Raw genomic sequence first — 24,001 nt, forward strand, 5'->3', positions numbered from 1 at the left:
TGGTGGGGTTCGACAGTGGACTCTGTTGTACTTCTATAAAAAAGCTGCATGTGTCCGCAAGCATCAGCCCTATCAAAGCGACCGTGTGCCGCTTAAAGTGGACTAGCCTGGTCCTGGTGTTGGGTGGGACTTTAAACAAATTCTGCGCAGACCGCATCGTGCTTTCGTGCTGTGCGGTTCTTTCTCTCTTTGCGGAAGGAAGTTTTTAATACTACCCGAAGCTATTTTAATTTCAACGGTGCTTCTTAGCGCTATTTGTACCCACTGATCCCGTTACGATCTTTGCAAGGACCCGTGCCTTCGTTTTACGTTGGACCCGTTTGCGGAAGTAAAATTCCGACAAGCGGTGGTAATCCTGCAGGGACACCGTTCTGGGAAAAAACCTCTTAGAAGGTCACGTCTCCACGCTCAGCAATGAGTATTAACAAAAACAAGAGGAAGAGTCTCTGAATTCTCCACTTCCTTCAAAGAAACAAGGTTTCAAGACCGTCCTGCCCAAGCGCGGAAAAAATAGAAGGAAGCTGGAGAATTCAGATATTCCTTCTAACTCTAATATCGGAAATAATTCTTCTCCAATCGAACTGAGCAATCAGTTCGATTTGATTAATGATGATATTGAGCAAATCGAATCTACCTCTAGCCCAGGTGATTCGATTCATGCGAAAAAGCAAAGGATTCCGCCAATTGTGGTATCTGTTGCCGAGTTTTCTGGCTTCCGGAATGAGATTTTGAGTAACCTTCAGGGGATCAAGGTTTCATTTCAGATTGCTAGGAAGGGTGACTGCCGCGTTTTGCCGGGATCATTTGACGATCGCAAACAACTTCTTCACTCTCTAACTGATAAGCGCCATATATTCGTCACATTCGACGACAAAACTGAGCGATTGTTCAAAGTCGTCTTGAAGGTCTCCCAGTGATGACAAATCACTGGATGAGATTAAAATTGAAATTTCTCAATTACTTGGATTTTCACCAGTCCAAGTAATTAAGATGAAAAGAAATCCCATTCTGGAACTTCCCAGAGGGCATTTCTCAAGAATTTTATTTAGTTCATTTTAACAAAAGTGAACTAAATAATATGAAAAGTTGGAAAAGGCCTGTATTATGTCTCATGTCCGTGTTACATGGGAACATTTCCGCAGGCCTGGGGAAACTTCAAAACTTACCCAGTGCCGTAAGTGCCAAAAGTGGGGTCATGGAACCAAACATTGTCACATGGATGCTAAATGCATGATTTGTGGTGGAACCTATCACGCCAAGGACGCATGTCCTGTGAGAGAAGAATCCAATAAATTTAAGTGCGAAAAATGTGGGAGCAATCATAAATCCAATTTCTGGGAATGCACTTCACGCAATAAAGTTTCGAATTCCCTTGCAAAATTGATGACGGGAAATTCCAATCGGTTCCCAGATTTGACGGGTAGAAATTTGTCAAACTCTCAAATTTCGAAACCGGTTACCTTTCGGGCAATTCATACCCACCACAATTCACAAACAAATTTTGCCGCTCGTCAACGGGTAGCAAGCACTTCAGTAAATCCGAATGTACCTACGTATGCAAACATCGCTGCTGGTAGACAAAATTTCTTTTCTGAAAATGAGGTTTATACCCATGTCCCAACGGAAAATAACGGTCATGTTGCCGATTCAGGTAGCATGACTGCTTCCGATTTGATTTTTAACTGAACAATTGCATCACATGATTGATGCAATGTTCAAAGCAAATACCATTCCTGAAGCTGTTCAGGTTGGTATAAAGTACACACAAAAATTGTTATCGGACTCCGTTTCAATGGATCCAAATAATTGTGTGAAAGTTCTAAATTGGAATGCCCGCTCTCTAAAGGGTAAGGAAGATGAATTATTCAACTTCCTTTCAGTTCATAATGTGCATATTGCCATTATAACTGAAACGTATTTAAAACCAGGACTCTCCATTAAAAGAGATGCAAACTATTTTATCTACAGAAATGATCGTCTTGACAGCGCCTGTGGTGGGGTCGCCATTGTCATTAATAGACGTATCAAACATAAATTATTTTCTTCGTTTGAAACCAAAGTTTTTGAAACCTTGGGAGTTTCTGTTGAAACAAATTTTGGACAATTTTCCTTCATTGCAGCCTACTTGCCTTTTCAATGCAATGGGCAGCAAAAGAATTTGTTGAAAGCTGATCTTCAAATTCTGACTCGCAACAAATCAAAATTCTTCGTAATTGGTGACTTCAATGCCAAACACCGTTCATGGAATAATGCTCAAAGCAATTCCAATGGTAAAATTTTATTTGAAGATTGTTCTGCGGGATATTATACTATTCAATATCCCAATGGCCCTACTTGTTTTTCTTCCAGTCGAAATCCATCTACAATTGATTTAGTTTTAACGGATTCAAGTCAGCTGTGTGGCCAATTGGTAACTCATGCTGACTTTGACTCTGATCACCTTCCTGTGACATTTGAAATCTCACAAGAAGCCATTTATAATCCAATCAGCTCTACTTTTAATTATCATAGAGCTGATTGGGATTTATCAAAACGTATATCGATAGGAATTTTGATGTTGATATTCCTCTCGATACCAAAAGTGATATTGATAATGCTCTCGTATCTTTGACAAATTTAATTGTCGAAGCCAGAGGCATTGCAATTCCGAAATGTGAAGTTAAATTCAACTCCATTATTATTGACGACGATCTTCAGCTACTGATCCGTCTTAAAAATGTGAGAAGAAGGCAATACCAAAGAACTCGCGATCCCGCGTTGAAAGTTATTTGGCGAGATTTGCAAAATGAAATTAAAAACGTTTCGCTATTCTGAGAAATACCATCTTTGAGAATAATGTCTCGAAGTTGGATCCCAGTTCGAAACCCTTTTAGAAATTAACAAAAATTCTTAAAAAACCTCAAAAGCCAATTGCAGCGCTTAAAGAAGGAAATAAAATTTTATTAACAAATGGCGAAAAGGCTCAAAAACTTGCTCAGCAGTTCGAGAGTGCCCATAATTTTAGTCTAGGTCTCACTAGTCCAATTAAGGATCAGGTTACACGGAGCTTCGAAGACATTCTCAATCAAGAGAATGTTTTTGACCCTTCGTTGGGAACCAATTTGGATGAAGTGAGATCTATTACTAGAAAAATTTAAAAATATGAAAGCCCCGGATAATGATGGTATTTTCTACATACTTAATAAAAAAAAACCTCTTCAAAGCTCTTTATTCTTATAGGCTAATTTATTTAACGAATGTTATTAATTGGCGTACTTTCCAGATAAATGGAAAAACGCCAAAGTTGTTCCAATTTTCAAGCCGGACAAAAATCCAGTTGAGGCTTCTAGTTATCGCCCAATCAGTTTGCTTTCTTCAATAAGCAAACTGTTTGAAAAGATTATTTTAAATAGAATGATGGTTCATATTAATGACAATTCTATTTTTGCTGATGAGCAATTTGGTTTTCGCCATGGGCATTCAACCACTCATCAGTTATTAAGAGTTACGAACTTAATTCGGCTCAACAAATCTGAAGGATATTTGACTGGAGTTGCTCTTCTTGATATAGAGAAAGCATTTGACAGTGTTTGGCATGAAGGTTTGATTGTAAAATTGATGAATTTTAATTTTCCTCTGTACATCATTAAACTGATCCAAAATTATTTATCAGATCGCTCGCTGCAGGTAAACTATCAGAATACTAAATCTGATAGATTACCTGTAAGGGCTGGTGTCCTCCAAGGCAGCATACTGGGGCCCATATTGTATAACATTTTACTTCTGACTTACCTGATTTACCACCAGGGTGTCAAAAATCTTTGTTTGCAGATGACACGGGCCTTTCAGCCAAAGGGCGAAGCCTTCGTGTCGTTTGTAGTAGATTGCAAAAAGTTAGGATATTTTCTCCATTTACTTGCAAAATGGAAAATTTCCCCGAATGCTTCCAAAACTCAGCTTATAATTTTCCCACATAAGCCGAGAGCTTCTTATTTGAAACCTTCTAGCAGACATATTGTCACTATGAATGGGGTTCCAATTAATTGGTCTAGCGAAGCTAAATATTTAGGACTTCTGCTAGATCAAAATTAACTTTTAAAATCACATTGAAGGCCTTCAAGCCAAATGTAACAAATATATTAAGTGCCTATATCCACTTATAAACAGAAAATCAAAACTTTGTCTTAAGAACAAACTTTTGATTTACAAACAAATTTTTAGACCTGCCATGTTGTATGCTGTGCCAATATGGGCTAGTTGCTGCAATACCAGAAAGAAGGCACTCCAGAGGATTCAAAATAAAATTTTGAAAATGATTCTGAAGTTGCCTCCGTGGTATAGTACCAATGAACTTCATAGAATTTCTAATATTGAGACATTGCAACAAATGTCCAATAAAATAATTTTCAATTTTAGACAAAAATCGTTGCAATCTTCTATTGCAACGATTAACTCCTTGTACCCTTAGTGTAAAATAGGTTAAGTTTAGTTTAAGTTGAAAACATTGTAATTCCTACATGGTTCAATTCAACCAGAGGAAAAAATTCTAACTGCCAGAGGCAATTGAAATGTATTAATAATAACTAAAAGCGTAACATAGCAAATAAGGATGATAGTGTTAAGAAAACACGGAACACCTAGTCTAAGAGATGAATGCATGTATTAGATAATTAGCAAATAAAATTAGTCAAGAAGAAAAAAAAAAAAAGAAAGAAACAAATTCTGCGTCTGTTCACCAAGCAGGTGCGGCTCCAACAACGTCTGTTCTGGCATCCAGCGGCTGATGTTCCCGAAACATCAATTTGTTCGATAACCCGATAATGAAAGAATATCGACTGATTTTACGGTAACGACTCTTAGCGCGAAACAACGGATACGATTAGGAACATGGAACGTTTCAACCCTAGCCCAGCAGGGTTAATTTGGCACAACTTGCCAATGAGTCACGCCGCATGAAGCTTGTGATCCTGGGACTGAGTGAAGTTCGTTGGCCAAACTTAGGAGAACACAGAACGCCGTCGAGACAAGTTCTGCTATATTCAGGTTTACGAGGTGAACATGCTCCCCGGCATCGCGGAGTTGGCTTCAGCGCTCAGGCACACTCGTCGCTTATGGATAGATTTAGAACACGGGTCCGAAACCTATAATCCAATGTTATACGCCAACCGATGCTGCCGTTCTGCAAGACAAAGAGAACTTCTTCAGTCAACTCAATGCCGTCGTTGATAGAATTCCGAAGGGGGATATCAAGATCTGTTTGGGCGACTTCAATGCGAAGATCGGATCCGACAACTCGAACCATGAGCGCATTATGGGACGCTATGGTCTCGGAGAAATGTGTGAAACCGGAGAGCTGTTCGCAGAATTTTGTGGTAATAACGACAAGGTAATCGGGGGATCGCTCTTTCCTCATCGAACGGTTCACAAGGTCACGTGGGTCTCCCGTGACGGCTTTACAGAAAATCAAATCGACCACATCTGGATCAGCCGAAAATGGAAACGGAGCCTTCTTGATGCCACGGTGAAACGGTCCTTTGTTGAAGAATTGGAGACGCGAAGATGAATGCGCCGATGCCTGTGAAAGACGCGAATGATCAGTTATTGACCGACCCAACTGACCAGCTGAAACGCTGGTTCGAGCACTTCGATCAACTTTTTCAAGTGCCAGTTAGGCTACCACCACCTCGGCATGATCTGCCTAGGATCCGACGTATAACACGCGTCAATACCGAGGCTCCATCACTGCTAGAGATTCAAACAGCCATCCAAAGCATTAAATCGAATAAAGCCCCAGGGGTCGATCGCATATCAGCCGAGATGCTCAAAGCTGACCCCATAACATCCGCTCAACTACTGCATCGTTTTTTTTCGTAATATCTGGGACACCGCAACTTTCTCGGTCGACTGGATGCAAGGTATCTCAGCGAAGGTGTCTAGAAAGGGTGACCTGACCTTATGCGATAACTGACGTGGCATTATGTTGCAGTGTACCGTTCTTAAAGTTCTATGCAAAAGCATCCTAGCCCGGATTCAGGAGAAGATCGATGCGAAGATCGGCCTCATCGAGGCACAGTACGAGGCCTTCTTGCGTAGAGTGCTGCACAATGGGGTTTTGTCCGACCCTATCAGGGATGTAGCTGGTGTGAGGCAAGGATGTATTCTATCACCGTTACTGTTCCTCATCGTAATCGACGAGATTCTGGTAGGTGCGTAGGGTGCTCGGTATTGGTCATTTTTGACAAATACCGGTATTCGGTATTTGGTGGAGTCAATACCGGTAATACCGGTAAAATACCGGTTTTGTGAAAATTTCAGGTATTAAATGAAAAACTTTTTATTTGGACTTTTGGATGAAAAACAATATTTGTTGAAAAACTTCGAATGTTAAAATCATTGTTTGTTGAGCCGCGTTGAGCTGAGAAAAGCAAAACTTAAGTAATTAATTTGTTTAGTAATTAACATACTGAGTGACTTATCTCCAAATCCGCATTGGATTGGCAATGTGGGCTTCGTGGCCGTACGGATAGCGACGTTAATCATCTTGACGCATGTGCTATGGAGTGGTTCGATTCCCGCCCGGTAAAGAGAAAACCTTTTGAGATCGAAAAATTCTCCACTGGTCCGCTGGGTGTTATATCTAGACCAACATTTGAAAAGGGCGTAACAGCCAAAAATTATTCCTTCTGATTCCTCGTCTACATATATAGCTATATATGTAGACGAGGAATCAGAAGGAATAATTTTTGGCTGTTACGCCCTTTTCAAATGTTGGTCTATATATGTCCTGTCTGTTGTCTCATGCTAGGTGTTAAGTGTTCAGTCTGTACAATCTCTGGTCGAAGACGGTGTCCCTGTCTTTAATTGTTGCCAACTACTGAGAATCCCTTTTTTGGTTCAACCGAAGTTGGACGAATGGTTCAAAAATCAGTGGTAAGTACTTTCCCTTAATCCTTTCAGAGGCATTTTCTTCGTACCGATCATCAGGAATGGTCATTGTCTCAGTTTCAACGATCGCATCAGGAATGATTAGACGCTTCAATATATTTTCCGCTTTATTAATCAAAGTAGCTTTAGATGTCTTGAAGAAAATCGTTTCTGATCAATTGCTTCACGGCAGAATTATTCAAAAAAGCAAAAAGATCGTGCAGAACTCACGGCAGAGTACTTCAACAGCAGCTTGAACAGGTTCGAGGGCTTAAATTATTTCTCCAACCGCCAAAAAATTATCACCGAAGTTTAATTCGGGTTAAAGCTTCAACTCATAGATCCGTTTGAGCATAGATAACATACTATATCAGCGTGCTTTGGGGTCAGCCACTTGCAGCAAATCGTGTTTTACGTTTTTCTGAGAAACACTATTATGGCTTAGTGATGAACTCTTGTAATAGGAAAAATAACTTTAATAAAGATTAAAAAAACTGCTATGGCACGTACTTTTTTCACAATTTCGTTTATTGCGAGAAAATTCTTGACGCTGTCAACAATGTTCATTGAAGAAAAAAAATCATTGGCAGTTTGACAGATGGCTCAGAGACGGAAGCAACATGTATGATTAATGTCGATGATGATCGATTTTTGCTGTAGGTGAATTTCTTCGATGATGCTTACTTAGGAAAGGTTCATCCTTGCGCACATTCAATTGTTGTATTTTTTGCACGATGAGTCTTCACTGCTTGTAACCTAATATCTCTCCCATCTATGTTGGATTTCCTATTTATATGGGACAGATATGCGATTACATGCAGTTTAGCTGATATATGTAGGTGGAAACTATTCGAGATTTTTTTTATTCTGACAGCAAAATTTGAAATACCGAAAATACCGGTATTTTCCGTCTCTAAAACCGGTATTTTCGGTATCCAAAATTGGCCGGTAATACCGGTATTACCGGTTTCGGTACTACCGGTAGACCACCCTAGGTGCGATTGACCGTGAACCAAACTGCGGGCTGCTATGGCAGCCTATAACTATGGAGCACCTAAACGACTTCAAATTGGCTGATGACGTTGCACTCCTCGCTCAACGGCGCCCTGATATGCAGAGTAAGCTCAACGACCTTGCCGAGCGCTCCCCTTCGGCAGGCTTAGTCATTAACGTCAACAAAACCAAATCGTTGGATGTAAATACGGTAACCCCTTTCAGTTTCACAGTAGCCGGGAAATCAATGAAGAATGTTGAAAGCTTGCAATATGATTGTAGCCAAATGGCGTCAGACGGCGGTACCAAGATCGATATTGGCGCATGGATCAAGAAAGCAAGGACTGCCTTTGCGAGATTAAGAAATATCTGGAAAAACAGGCAGATAAGTGAACGCACCAAAATACGAATTTTCAACTCTAACGTGAAATCTGTGCTGTTATACGCTAGCGAAAAATGGTGTGTGTCAGTGGAGAACACTCAAGCTGCTGGTGTTCATCAACAGATGCCTGCGGTATATAGCAGTAGCGCACTTAATCTGAACAGAAATCCCGAGTTAAACTATATGTATTACGAATTGTTAGAAACATAATAAACATTTTTTCAACAAATTTTATCCAAGTTCCAGTGGGAATGTAGATCCACAGATGAAGATTTTGCTTATTACATCACAATTGCCTCTGATTGTGCAATAAATATCTTTATTTATACTAGACAACGACAATATGTGCTTGAAGTAAAAATACGAATTCAATATTTCATATTTTCATATTTCCTAGGTGAAGATGCTTAACCAAAATAATGTTTCAATTAAATATACTTCACGGTGTTCGATTTAATTCTGTATAGTGAGATATCAATGACATGGCAATAAGATATGCTATAGTTTATTTTATTATTCTTTCATCTTGATTTGTTGTCTACCCCTGCCCGGGATCTCTTAATCACTCTCAGCGTTTATAGAGACGTGCTTATTCCTCCAGCGACTGCCCGCCAGACCGGACCGGCTGTTTGAATCGACAACGATGTTTGCCGTTGCTGATCATCAGCGATTACATTGCGTATCGGTGACTGTTTGTCGTCATTATTTGCCGGGTTCTCCGGTTTCTCTCACCGTGACGCGATAAACCAGAAGTGCTCCGCTACCTGTCGCAGCGCGTTCCAGTTTCAGCGGCATTCCTAGTTCACACTCTGCTGCTAGGTCAGTTTGCTTCAAGCAGCAGCGGCTCGTTCGAAGCAGTCAGACGGCGCGCGCGGTGCAAACAGCTGACTGGAAGGGTGCCTTCGATTGAGCTCTGTGTGCGAGGAGCTGAGCGGGTGATGTGCGGCGTTTATTTCTTCGTAGATGGCTCAGCGGCGGCGAAGCGGATCAGTTAGTTGATCGACGTTCGATCGCGCGGATCAGCCCGAACTTTCCGATTCGATGAGCAGGCAGTTAACGCTCCGGTTGTGGGTGGTTTTATCGTTGGAAGTGCAAATATGATAATGGATGGAATTTTGCACTGATAAATAATTCAGAAGTTTAATTGGATTTTACTTTGTGGTTTACTGAAAAAAAAACCTATGTACTCGGTCCAGCAGATGCTAGAGAATGCCAGGAAGTCTACGAGCCATTGGTGCCGGGTAGAAAGTTTCTAACCAGTGTAATGTTGTTATTTGCGATGGTTCCGATAGTGTTTTGCTGATGCCAGGGAATACAGCTTATGTGTGTAGGCAAGGTTAGCAGTTAAAGGCGGTTACTCACCAGAATCTGTAACAAAAACAAAACAAGTCATAGTACAGCACTGTGTAATTGGGTCGATGCAGCTGGAGTCTGTTGATTCTGTGATAAGAGTAAGTAAAGTCATCGACAACGGTTCGCCTCATGTTTATGTTACAACTGCGTGAATAGTTGCATTTCAAATACCTACATACCTATGTTTTCTTTTAGTATACGAGGCAGAATTCCAATATCCATGGTCGTCTTTTCAGATCCCTTTATTTTTAGCTTCTGGCGCATTGGGAAGTGGTTTGTATGCTGTGTGCGTTAAAAGAAAACCAATATAAACTATTCGAGAAGAATGATGTTGTTCGCTTTGGAGTTTGGATTCTCTATGTTTTGCAATTCTCAAAGCTCAAAGCTAATATGACGGATAGGTTCTGGTTTTAGTGTTAGCATTTGAGTCGTATACACGAGGAAAGGTGAATTTTGCACAATCAAAGATCAGAATTTTATGCAAAAATGCTGGCTTTTGATACACTACCACCCCACCCCATTCTTGTCTTTCTAGCTATCGACAAACGTTACTCGAATAATTTTATTACGTTGGTGACGGTTAATTTGGCTACATTCGATAATCGTATTTTAATCGTACATGTAGTTCGTATTTTAACGATAGGCGAGTAAAATATTGATGCTTTGATCTTTTTACTTCCACTTTACTTTAACTAAAGAAAAACAAATTTCAAAATCAAAACAGCTCCCATAAACAAAATATAGCTTCGTAATTTCTCCATCGCCAGGCAAAATCGGATGCATACCAAATACCAAATCTCTTATTTTTCGTACGGCGTGGCACGTTCTTTTGCACATTGTTCATATTAACCCCTCAGTACGTGCGCGGTCCTGGAACGCTCATGCAGCCTTGCTCGTGCTCTGTATCGCTAGCGATGTGCTTTCTTTAATATCCTGTGCAGTGAAGAATAACTTCAAAACACTTGGCTGAGGTATTCAATACCCAATACTTCTTATATCTCAATGCAGTATTGAAGAGCCGTGCATATCCCGACCCGACAACCTCGGTAACAGAAATTGGTATGAACTAGCCTGGCATAAGAGGTAAAATGCCAAATAATAATACTAATAATAATAATTAAGGTATTCATGAGTTATTTGGGAGGTAATGAATACCTAATCAATACCTGAGGCTGAGGTATTTGTCAAAGCCACTTGAATACCTGAATGAAGTATTGAAAACGAACAATAGCGACAATCTTCCTCTACTGTTGTCCAAAACAAAAGAGCAAAACAATCCAACAACACGAACAACACCAGTTCAATACGGGAAAGGGGTTGTTCAAAAATTACGTCCAAGGTTTGAGATGTTGGAGGGGGGGTCTAGAATTTGTGACAAGTTGAGACACGGGGAGAGAGGGGGGTTCTCGTCTTGTGTTACGTTCGACAAGAAAAAGTACCTAACTACATTTCAGAAACATTTTTTAGCTAAAACATATATAAATTTACTATTAAAGGTAGCCTCACACCTCGGGAATTTATTCCGTGGATTTTATCCCATGTATTTTTACATATGCGATGTTTTCGGGATTTGAGCACGGAAAATCAAAATCCCGGACCCATTTAAATAACACGGGGACCAAAATCCGGCGGAAAAATTTCCCGAGGTGTAAGCACAGAGAACAGACGTTGAAGCTGCACTCGCTATGTTGTGATAACTTTTTACTGTTCATTTTGAAATAACTTTGGAATGTCGCCGTTATCCCATGCATTATCAGCGCTAGCGTCATTAAAAAATGCCACTGTGCGCTAGTGTAGTTATGCATGCAAGAGTATAGCAGCGCCATCGTGTTGTCAAAATGAGATTGTGAGTTGCAATGTCGACGTCGTTGGCGTTGCGGTTCGGTTTGTTTGTTTACACATGTTTTGCAAGAAATTTTGTTCGAGCCTCCATGTCTGTTTTCTGTGGTGTAAAGTAGTCTCAAGGAAGTAATTTGTCAGTAAGTTTCTTCACAGAGAACAGACATGGAGGCTCGAACAAAATTTCTTTCAAAACATGTGAAAACAATCAACCGAACCTCAACCACAGAGAACAGACATGGAAGCCCATACAAAATTTTATTGAAAACGTGTGTAAAGCGCTTCAGTGCCGCCATCGCAGACTGCCCGACATATAAACTCAATCTCACCTTTAACAAGGTGATACTGCCATCTAGTGACAATTCGGACTGAACACTAGCCATCACTAGCGCTAAAAAGTAAAATACGGCAAATCAAACTCTATGTGGTAAAAGGGCGAATGTCGCAAGAGAGAATTCACTTCGTCGACTTCCTCTCTTTTGAATAAAAGTGACAAGCAGGAGATTTCTTTGCAACCTCAAAATGCAAGCTCGCATTGTTTTCTATCGTTCTGAGGTGATAAACCACAAAGAAATCCGCGGGGGCATAACGACATTCGACTTCAAAATGACCAGTACGAAATAATACACAACTTCGCGACAAAAGATGGACGTCTGTTCTCTGTACCTCAACGCCATCGACGTCGATATTCCAGCCAACAATATCATTTTGACAACCCGATGGCGCTGGTCAGTGGCATAGCCAGGAAAAAGACGGGAGGGGGGTTTCCGAAATATTTTTTTTCGAATTTTTTTTTTTCTTAAAAATGTTGTCTGCGGGGGGGGTTATATCCAAAACGACACTAGTACCGTAATCTGGCAATGTGACGTTTTTTACCTCCTACGACTTCTTCTTATTCATGCAACCTTTATTCCACAATTTTCAAACCTCATTTCACGTGAGATAGAAGCAACATAGGGTATCTGTTCCATTATTAATAACATGTTCCTATATCAATAACATTCGCAAAATAGGCAATTTAGGCTCAATTTGTGTTGTGTTTTGTTGTTATCCGGCGTGCTCACTGCTGAAAAAAATCACAAAAATGAGAAATAAATCAATTTGCGCACCAATTCTTTGTTTTCGGATGGTATTGATTTGGGTACATGGTATGAATTCAAGGAGCAGTCCCCTAAATAGAACCACGTCAATAAGAAGGCAAAAACAACAAAATAGCTAATAGAGTCAACAGCAACTAGTTTTCCCAAGCGACTGAAAGGATAGCCAACTCATGTACCCATCATTCATGTACCCATCATTTGCGCTAACTAATTGCATGTTTTTGTCAGTAAAAGTTAATTGACGATAATTAACATGAACTACGCTCTAGCCAGTGATGAAAAAAAACTCAAAATATCAAAACTGCCCAAACCAAGCGCTCTTTGACAGACCGTTTATGATTTAAATCATCTGTTTGGATCATTGCGTATTTTTATGTGTTCTCCATTGTTGGAAATAGTGAATTGATGTGCGCTGCATTGTGTAATTAACTCAATTGCTCAAAAAACTCAATACTCATGTTAACACGTACGTCCCCAACCCCCATTTTACGACAAAACTCAAAATTCAAAACCACGCAGCTCAGCCAATTTCTAACGGATTTTCAAGCAATCTTCTGGAATCGATCACAAAATTCCTATAGTTTTAGGAACCGAAGTCAATTTTCATCCAATGGCCATGGTTCCGGATATATTCCGGGGAGTACTGGGGTTACCTCCCTCCCGGAAAAAATGGTCACTGGCAGATCGGCTTCGAAATCCATCGTGCGACATGTCAAATTTCATGATTTTGCAAAACAAGTACCCTGGAATACATTTCGGCGATTTTCGATCGAATTGGCCACTCTCCGGGTACTTCCAGGGCCTGGTTCCCTTGGGGAAGTGGCCAATTTTCATTCGCTATTGGAACCCATCTTGCGACATATCAAACTTCATGATTTTGCAAAACAAGTACAGTGGAGTACATTTCGGCGATTTTCGATCGAATTGGCCACCTTCCGGGTACTTCCAGGGCCTGGTTCCCTTGGGGAAGTGACCAATTTTCATTCGCTCTTGGAACCCATCTTGCGACATATCAAACTTCATGATTTTGCAAAACAAGTACACTGGAGTACATTTCGGCGATTTTCGATCGAATTGGCCACCCTCCGGGTACTTCCAGGGCCTGGTTCCCTTGGGGAAGTGGCCAATTTTCATTCAATCTTGGAACCCATCTTGCGACATATCAAACTTAATGATTTTCCAGGAATTCCTCCGGAAGTTCCTCCAGGAATTCCTCCGGAAGTTCCTCCAGGAATTCCTCCGGAAGTTCCTCCAGGAATTCCTCCGGAAGTTCCTCCAGGAATTCCTCCGGAAGTTCCTCCAGGAATTCCTCCGGAAGTTCCTCCAGGAATTCCTCCGGAAGTTCCTCTACGAAATCCTCCAGAAATTCCTGGAGGAACTTCCGGAAGAGTTCATGGAGAAACTTCCGGAGGAATTCCTGGAGAAACTTCCGGAGGAATTTCCTGAAGGAACTTCCAGGCGAAATCCGGGAGGAGTTTCTGGAGGAACTTCCCAGAGGCACTTACAAAGGAATGTCCAAAGGAATTTCTTGACGATCTTTTAAAAAATCTAGTGGAGGAACTTCTGGAAGAATTCCTTGACGAAATTTTGGCGCTTGAAACTGGTTCACGCCGATCCACGCCACCGCTGATCACCAACGGCGTGACGCCGCCGCCGCTGCCTGAAAATGATCTATCACGCCACTGCCGGTAAAATTTCAATCAGCGCACAGGCCTACCTGGAAGTACCCGGAGGGTGGCCAATTCGATCGAAAATCACCGAAATGGACTCCAGTGTACTTGTTTTGCAAAATCATGAAGTTTGATATGTCGCAAGATGGGTTCCAAGAGCGAATGAAAATTGGCCACTTCCCCAAGGGAACCAGGCCCTGGAAGTACCCGGAGGGTGGCCAATTCGATCGAAAATCACCGAAATGGACTCCAGTGTACTTGTTTTGCAAAATCATGAAGTTTAACATGTCGCAAGATGGGTTCCAAGATTGAACGAAAATTGGCCACTTCCCAAGGAACCAGGCCCTGAAGTACCGGAGGGTGGCCAATTCGATCGAAAATCGCCGATATGAACTCTACTGTACTTGTTTTGCAAAATCATGAAGTTTGATATGTCGCAAGATGGGTTCCAAGAGCGAATGAAAATTGGCCACCTCCCCAAGGGAACAAGTCCCTGGAAGTACCCGGAGGGTGGCCAATTCGATCGAAAATCACCGAAATGGACACCAGTGTACTTGTTTTGCAAAATCATGAAGTTTGATATGTCGCAAGATGGGTTCCAAGAGCGAATGAAAATTGGCCACTTCCCAAAGGGAACCAGGCCCTGGAAGTACCTAGAGGGTGGCCAATTCGATCGAAAATCGCCGAAACGTACTCCAGTGTACTTGTTTTGCAAAATCATGAAGTTTGATATGTCGCAAGATGGGTTCCAAGATTGAATGAAAATTGGCCACTTCCCCAAGGGAACCAGCCCCTGGAAGTACCTGGAGGGTGGCCAATTCGATCGAAAATCGCCGAAATGTACTCTACTGTACTTGTTTTGCAAAATCATGAAGTTTGATATGTCGCAAGATGGGTTCCAAGAGCGAATGAAAATTGGCCACTTCCCCAAGGGAGCCAGGCCCTGGAAGTACCCGGAGGGTGGCCAATTCGATCGAAAATCGCCGATATGAACTCCACTGTACTTGTTTTGCAAAATCATGAAGTTTGATATGTCGCAAGATGGGTTCCAAGAGCGAATGAAAATTGGCCACTTCCCCAAGGGAACAAGTCCCTGGAAGTACCCGGAGGGTGGCCAATTCGATTGATAATCACCGAAATGGACACCAGTGTACTTGTTTTGCAAAATCATGAAGTTTCACATGTCGCAAGATGGGTTCCAAGATTGAACGAAAATTGGCCACTTCCCCAAGGGAACCAGGCCCTGGAAGTACCCGGAGGGTGGCCACTCCGTGGTGACTCCACTATACTTGTTTTGCAAAATCATGAAGTTTGATATGTCGCAAGATGGGTTCCAAGAGCGAATGAAAATTGGCCACTTCCCCAAGGGAACCAGGCCCTGGAAGTACCCGGAGGGTGGCCAATTCGATCGAAAATCGCCGAAATGTGTACCAGTGTACTTGTTTTGCAAAATCATGAAGTTTGATATGTCGCAAGATGGGTTCCAAGATTGAACGAAAATTGGCCACTTCCCCAAGGGAACTAGGCCCTGGAAGTACCTGGAGGGTGACCAATTCGATCGAAAATCGCCGAAATGTACTCCAGTGTACTTGTTTTGCAAAATCATGAAGTTTGATATGTCGCAAGATGGGTTCCAAGAGCGAATGAAAATTGGCCACTTCCCCAAGGGAACCAGGCCCTGGAAGTACCCGGAGAGTGGCCAATTCGATCGAAAATCGCCGAAATGTATTCCAGGGTACTTGTTTTGCAAAATCATGAAGTTTGACATGTCGCACGATGGATTTCGAAGCCGATCTGCCAGTGACCATTTTTTCCGGGAGGGAGGTAACCCCAGTACTCCCCGGAATATATCCGGGACCATGGCCATTGGACAAAAATTGACTTCGGTTCTTAAAACTATAGGAATTTTGTGATCGATTCCAGAAGATTGCTTGAAAATTCGTTAGAAATTGGCTGAGCTGCGTGGTTTTGAATTTTGAGTTTTGTCGTAAAATGGGGGTTGGGGACGTACGTGTTAATCACCCTTATTCCTGTTTACGGATAAAAGATACTTTCGAACGAATGCGATTCGTTCGAACCGTTTCTCCTTTGGATTTTTCTAGCGAAAACGAAAATGCACTTCATTTTCGATCGAAAGTACGTTCGTACGTAAACAGGAATATGGGAGATTATGTTGGCAACTTCCATTTTTGTTCAACCCAAGTAATTTCACGACAGTATTCACTTCTAAAGCTTTTTTTTATTCGATAATCGAGTTACCCACAGAGTGCAAGCCATTGAATTTCTTTTATTGGGAGTGTATTGGAGTATTTTTAGGCTTGGCATTGAACCCATGACCTCCTGCTTGTAAGGCAGAGGCGGTAGTCGCTAGACCACCGAGCTCGTCAGGCAGCAGGGACTATGTCCAAGGGCTTGACGATCCCTTCCCAGGCCATCTGCGAGTTGTGGCGCCTGCCTAGGATGTGGTGGGGTTTGACAGTGGGCCCTGTTAAACCTCTATAAAAAGCTGCATGAATCCGCAAGTAGGCTCCGCCAAAGCGACCGTACGCCGCTCAAAGCGCACAAGCCCAAGTCCTGGTGTTAGGTGGGACGCTAAACAGCCCTGACACGAGACAGGAGGTTTGCGCAGGCCCAATAAGCCGCCTTTAAAAACAACTATTACGAACGACATGGAAGATAATACGACTCGATACAATCGGCAACGACCTAGGTGACGAATACAGGATCACGATTGAAAGCTTGGAACATGGAACTGCATGTCGCTAGGATTCGCAGGTTGCGACAGGATAATCTAAGATGAATTACATTCCCGCAACGTCGATGTCATAGCACTGCAGGAAATCTGCTGGACTGGACAGAAAGTGTGGAAAAGCGGGCATCGAGCGGCTACCTTCTACCAAAGCTGTGGCACCAATAACGAGCTGGGAACCGGCTTCATAGTGCTGGGAAAGATGCGCCCACGCGTGATTGGGTGGCAGCCAATCAACGCAAGGATGTGCAAGCTGAGTTGAGGAGAAGAATGCAGCATGGGCGAGATTGTTGCAACACCGCACGAGGGCGAACGAGGCACGATACAAACGGGCGCGGAACAGACAAAACTCGATTTTCCGGAGGAAAAAGCGCCAGCAGGAAGATCGAGACCGTGAAGAGACGGAGGAACTGTACCGCGCTAATAACGCACGAAAGTTCTATGAGAAGTTGAACCGTTCACGTAAGGGCCACGTGCCACAGCCCGATATGTGTAAGGTCATAAACGGGAACCTTCTTACGAACGAGTGTGAGGTGATCCAAAGGTGGCGGCAGCACTACGAAGAGCACCTGAATGGCGATATGGCAGACAACGGTGGCGGTATGGTAATGAACCTAGGAGCACGCGCGCAGGACATGTGACTTCCGGCTCCGAATCTCCAGGAAATCCAGGAGAAGATCGGCCGGCTGAAAAACAACAAAGCTCCTGGAGTTGACCAACTACCAGGAGAGCTGTTTAAACACGGTGGTGAGGCACTGGCTAGAGCGCTGCACTGGGTGATTACCAAGGTTTGGGAGGATGAGGTTCTGCCGCAGGAGTGGATGGAAGGTGTCGTGTGTCCCATCTACAAAAAGGGCGATAAGCTGGATTGTAGCAACTACCGCGCAATCACATTGCTGAAAGCCGCTCACAAGGTACTCTCCCAAATTTTATGCCGCCGACTCACACCAATTGCAAGAGAGTTCGTGGAGCAGTACCAGGCGGGATTTATGGGTGAACGCTCCACCACAGACCAAATGTTCGCCATACGTCAGGTATTGCAGAAATGCCGCGAATGCATCGTGCCCACACATCATCTATTTATCGACTTCAAAGCCGCATATGATACAATCGATCGGGACCAGCTATGGCAGCTAATGCACGAAAACGGATTTCCGGATAAACTGATTCGGTTGATCAAGGCGACGATGGATCGGGTGATGTGCGTAGTTCGAGTTTCAGGGGCATTCTCGAGTCCCTTCGACACGCGTAGAGGGTTACGACAAGGTGATGGCCTCTCGTGCTTGCTATTCAACATCGCGTTGGAAGAAGTATTACGAAGGGCACGGATTGACACGAGTGGTACGTTTTCCACGAAGTCCGATCAGCTATTTAGTTTCACCGACGACATTGATATCATGGCACGTAACTTTCAGAGGATGCAGGAAGCCTACATCAGACTGAAAGCGAAACTAAACAGATCGGACTATTCATCAACACGTCGAAGTACATGATAGGAAGAGGTTCAAGAGAGGTCAATGTAAGCCACCCACCACGAGTTTCTATCGGTGGTGACGAAATCGAGGTGGTTGAAGAATTCGTGTACTTGGGCTCACTGGTGACCGCTGATAACGATACCAGCAGAGAAATTCGGAGGCGCATAGTGGCTGGAAATCGTATGTACTTTGGACTCCGTAAGACGCTCCGATCGAATAGAGTTCGCCGCCGTACCAAACTGACTATCTACAAAACGCTTATAAGACCGGTAGTTCTCTACGGACACGAGACCTAGACGAGCTCGTGGAGGACCAATGCGCACTGGGAGTTTTTGAAAGGAAAGTGTTTCGTACCATCTATTGTGGGGTGCAGATGGCGGACAGTACGTGGAGGAGGCGAATGAACCACGAGTTGCATCAGCTGTTGGGAGAACCATCCATCGTTCACACCGCGAAAATCGGAAGACTGCGGTGGGCCGGGCACGCAGCCCACGTAGAATGTCGGACAGTTGCCCGGTGAAAACGTTTCTCGACAGCAATCCGACGGGAACAAGAAGGCGAGGTGCACAGCGGGCAAGGTGGATCGATCAGGTAGAGAACGATTTGTGGACCCTCCGCAGACTGCGTGGTTGGCGAAGTACAGCCATGGACCGAGCTGAATGGAGAAGACTTTTATGTGCAGCACAGGCCACTCCGGCCTTAGTCTGATAATAAATAAATAACCTCTATGAGAAACAAAACTGATTTTTATCACCACTAAAGGAAACGTGTAGTGGTCCAAGCAATATTCTCGGGTACTTATTCAAAAGGACGTATGTGATTTTGTAGACAAAGATTAAAATGTCGATTTAAAAAAGAATCTAATGCCTCCACTATTGGTACCGTCACCATATCCTAAAGGTATTTGCGTTGATATCACCAAATTCGACTTCCTCCCGCGACCAGCCATTCATCCTGAAAAAGTCCAATCTTCTATATTTTCGAGCGCGGCACACGTAATGAGGCAAATCAGTTTGCCCTTTTGCACACCACGCTGATTTGAAGGCTTTTTGGGTAGACCTCCGGTTCAAAATTCAAATTTTCTGTCATATTGTCCTCTATCAGCTGCAACTGAATGAATGACGGAAGCCTGCGACGCAGAAAAAACACATCCACTCGCGAGCGCGGCGCACTTCGATCCATCCAGAAAGATGAGTTTACTACAGAGAAACAGACGTCTCACTCAACACATGTTCCATCGTTCACCTTTCTAACGGTAAATTTATTTTTTTGTAGGTGGTCAATCGACCACCAATAGCACTTCCATCGGATTCACTTGTGTTTGACGTTTGCACACTGCCGCCATTTGGTTGCCGCTTGTACACTCACAGTGCATTTAGCATTGCATGATTGCATTTTGTTCACAGTGAGACGTCTGTTTCTCTGTGAGTTTACTACTGAATGCATAAATTGCGATTTATGGACTTTTTGCAAAAGATATTTTAGTTACCAGATAAAGATTGTCGCTGTCGTCGCTGTCCGGAACATCTTTTGCTGGCGGGGATAGGGGATATTAATGTTAATGAAGGAGAAATACATACGATTTGACAGTTAGGTACCACACATGTTTCGGACAGCAGAACAAAAGGAACTGAAGCGACAATTCTTATCTGGTAACTAAAATATCTTTTCTTTTTGCCTATCGCGTATGCTAAGTATACGTAAAGGCTATAGGATCCCTCAAAAATCGAACTTTTGATAAAAGGTTCGGAGACCCATAGTGTTATATACCAATCGACTCAGCTCGACGAATTGAGGTGATGTCTGTATGTGTGTATGTATGTATGTATGTATTAGAGTGGGGTGTCATGGTCATTTTTTCAAATCAATGGTTTTTCGAAGCCATTCTGGGTCCTGAACAACTGTGCAGAATTTGGGACCGATTGGTTGCTTCCTCGCTTTTCGCATCGCGTTTGAAGTTTGTATGGAAATTAGTATGAGTGAACGTATATTTTTGCATTTCTACTACTAGAGGTTTCAGTTCATCGTAAACCAAGTGCCACATTGCGTTAAAGTATAACCCAAAGGATGCCGAAAAACTTAGCTGAAGAAGGCACGTTGCTGGAACGTCCACGAAAAAAGTTATAACGCTTCGAACATTGAGTGTTCAAACCATATGAGAAAAATCGTTTATTCTGCCAGCACTGCCGTACTACGTAGACCAAAAATTTAACTGAGTGTTATTTCAAAATAATTGATCTTATAGGGCTTTAGAGCTAATGGAAGCTATCCGGAATTATTTCACATAGAAAAAAATCCGTCAAGAAGGAAGATGGGTTTTGCCCTTCTATAACCATAGGTTGTCCGGTAGTGCTAACAGAAACATTGATTTCTTGCATATGGTTTGAACAATCAATTTTCGAAACGTAATAACATTTTTTGTAGACCTTCCAGCTACGTACCTTCTTCGGCAAAGTCTTTCCGCATCTTCCAGACTATATGCTAACGTAGTGAGTCACGTGATTGATGATAAATTGAAGCCACTAAGAGTAAAAATGTAAAAAAGTACGTTTTTCCATACTAATCTCCATGTAAATTTAAAACGCGATGCGGCATGCGAGGTTGCAACAAGTCGAGCCCATATTTTGCACAGTTGATTGGGGTCCCAAAACGATTCAGAAAAACCTTGATCTTTTTTTCATCATGTTTCCCAAGGGTCGATTTTTTTCAAAACTGCTGCAATGCATTCAAATGAACGCAAATAAATGTGAATTGATGGAAAAAACTGAATCTATCTCCCTAAAGTGCAATTTTGACCTCTCTTGTGTGCGTTTCTTGTTACTCTTATGCGTTTTCTTGTTCTACACGAGAAAGGCACCATCACTGCTAGGTGGATTAATCTGGGCTTCATATTTCAAAATTGACCGTTTTCTAGAAAATACTCTTCCCCATCTTTCCAAATAATTCCCCAGTTTCCATAAAATAAAGAATATGTTTTTCAAATCTCATTGAAACCGACTCATGCGTCCAGAAGTTATAATGACTTTTTTGTTGCCTCGAGTCTTTTTAAGATAAATAATTATTATTATTTAATAATTATTTATCTTAGAAAGACTCGAGGCAACAAAAAAAAAGAAGAAGAAGAATTATTATTTATTTATTCAGACTAAGGCCGAAGTGGCCTATGCGGTATATAAGAGTTTTCTCCATTCGGCTCATCGATAAAGATAAAGTATATGTGTTCCAAATTTGATAAAAATCGGCCAAAGAATCAAAAGTTATAGTGAATCGTTCGTTTTCAAAAAATAAACTTTCTCTCACACACTCCTCCTTTTCTTTATAACCCTCCCAACCGCCTGTGATAGAGGGCATATGTTTTCCTTTTTCCAATGACGCCTCCTTCTCCTTTTATAATCGTTTCCTCAAGATGAAGAATACTTGTTCTAAATTTGGTTGAAAATCCCTCTTCCATGTTTGAAAAACCATTCAACCACTCGTCGTCGTCATCTTAAGATTAAGATTGTGTGTTCAAAATTTAATTCACGTCGCGTAATGGAATCAGAAGATATATTGAAACATACATACAACCATATACATAACAATATCGATTTCTGTTCTCTAATCAATACTACCCAATAAACTGATAAGCCTGGATAATTCTCTTCACCCAATGAGTAGTAATTGTTGATCCTAATAGTGTAATTGTGGCAAACGACGAGCGAAAAAGCTCAGCTCAAGCACTGATTAGAAGATAAGACAACAAACGTCGACGTTATTCGGTGCCTGTATCAAGTTCAATCGCTGTGGTTATTTGAAAACCGCACCATGGTTTGAGAGGCGACCGAGATGAAGTGGGCAGAGCAGGATTCTTGCGGTTTTGCGAAATAAACAAGATAAGCGAATAGGCGTCCGTATGTATGTACAATATATGCCACACTTTACCTGGGTGGAGTTATATTTTTACCTTCCTGCTTGGCGGTTGTCCGATTGATAATAACACCGATGATTGATTGCTGACGATTGTGGCATGGAATGGAAAACTTCGAGAATATAATGACCGGCATAAAACAAATCAAAACTCGTGAAAACACGACACAAATTTTGCAAAATGAAATTCGGCTTCCAACAGCGCATTCTTGAAGCGAGTTTTGTGGAGTATGATGCAAAATCCATTATGCATTATATTTGACCATTTTCGTACAACAAAGTTTCACTCCAAAAACGAACAATTTATAGAAGACACAAAGACTCATAATAGTGTTATATGCCAGTAGTAGCTGAGCAAACTTTGTGAAAATCGTACCGCTAGTGACAAACCCTGCCCTTCTTATTCTTCTTATTGGCATTACATTGGATATTGCCGCCTCGCTGCTTACTATTCATTCAGCACTTCCTCCACAGTTATTAACCGCGAGGTTTCTAAGTCTAAGTCTACCATTTTTGCATGCGTATATCATGTAGCTAACATGATGATACTCTTATGCCCAGGGAAGCCGAGACAATTTCTAAACCGAAAATTGCCAAGACCGGCACCGGGAATTGAACCCATCCACCCTCAGCATGGTCTTGCTTTATAGACGCGCATCTTACCGAAAGGCTAAGGAGGGCTCCTGCCCTTCATATTACCCCCTCCAAAACAATGTTGAATAGCAGGTTCGAAAGATGATCACCTTGCCGTAATTCTCTGCTTGTTTCAAACGAACTGCAGAGGCTCCTGAACTTGGACATCATCCATATTCGTAAATCCGTTTTCGTGCATGAGCTGCCATATCTGGGGCCTCATTGCGCATCTCCTTTCGATAGCTGTTCCGTATGACAGTTTGGATGGTTTACTCGTTTCGAGTCGAGGTGCGCAATGCCACTCCTGGTCTCAATCTATTGTATCATTATTATTATTGGCCTTATATTCCCACACTGGAACAGAGCCGCCTCACAGCTTAGTGTTCATTAAGCACTTCCACAGTTATTAACAGCGAGGTTTCTAAGCCAAGGTACCATTTTTGCATTTGTATATCATGAGGCTAACACGATGATACTTTTATGACCAGGGAAGTCGAGACAATTTCCAATCCGAAAATTGTCTAGACCGGCACCGGGAATCGAACCCAGCCACCCTCAACATGGTCTTGCTTTGTAGCTGCGCGTCTTAGCACACGGCTAAGGAGGGCCCACAATTGTATCATACGTGGTTTAAAATCTATGGACAGATGGCCACAGCATTATCGCGCCATTTCAGCAGCATCTGGTGTACGATGCACACTAGATCCTTAGCAGAGCGTTCGCCTATGAATCCTGCCTGGTGCTGCCCCACGAGCTCTCTCGCAATTGGTGTTAGTCGAAGGCATACAATTATAACGGCATTTGTAGTCGCCCAGTTAGTTGTTGCTACAATCCAGCTTACCGCTTTATTGTAGATGCCACATCCCTATTGAGGTTGTCTTTGAAGTGCTGCTACCACCTCAGGATCACCTCCACTCTCTGGTTGATTTCGTCTCTCCGGAAAATGAGTTTTGTCATTTCCGCGCTCGTTTGCCCTCGTGCGCTGTAACAGATGTTGC

At 42.4% G+C, this 24,001-nt stretch overlaps 1 protein-coding gene across 2 annotated transcripts in view; it reads left to right on the forward strand.

Annotated features, from left to right (window-relative positions):
• LOC134225024 (chloride channel protein 2-like) overlaps window positions 1-24,001 on the forward strand; it is a 248,182-nt gene that overhangs the window by 14,811 nt on the left and 209,370 nt on the right. Inside the window, exon 1 of one of the 2 annotated variants that reach the window (XM_062704818.1) lies at window positions 9,143-9,729. The exons of the other annotated variant lie outside the window; for it this stretch is intronic. The gene's annotated coding sequence lies outside the window, so the exon portion shown is untranslated. Of the gene's footprint in view, window positions 1-9,142; window positions 9,730-24,001 lie in introns of those variants that run through there. 2 annotated transcript variants of the gene reach the window in all.

Source organism: Armigeres subalbatus, chromosome 1 (assembly GCF_024139115.2).
Source record: "Armigeres subalbatus isolate Guangzhou_Male chromosome 1, GZ_Asu_2, whole genome shotgun sequence".
Classification (NCBI taxonomy): Eukaryota; Metazoa; Arthropoda; class Insecta; order Diptera; family Culicidae; genus Armigeres; species Armigeres subalbatus.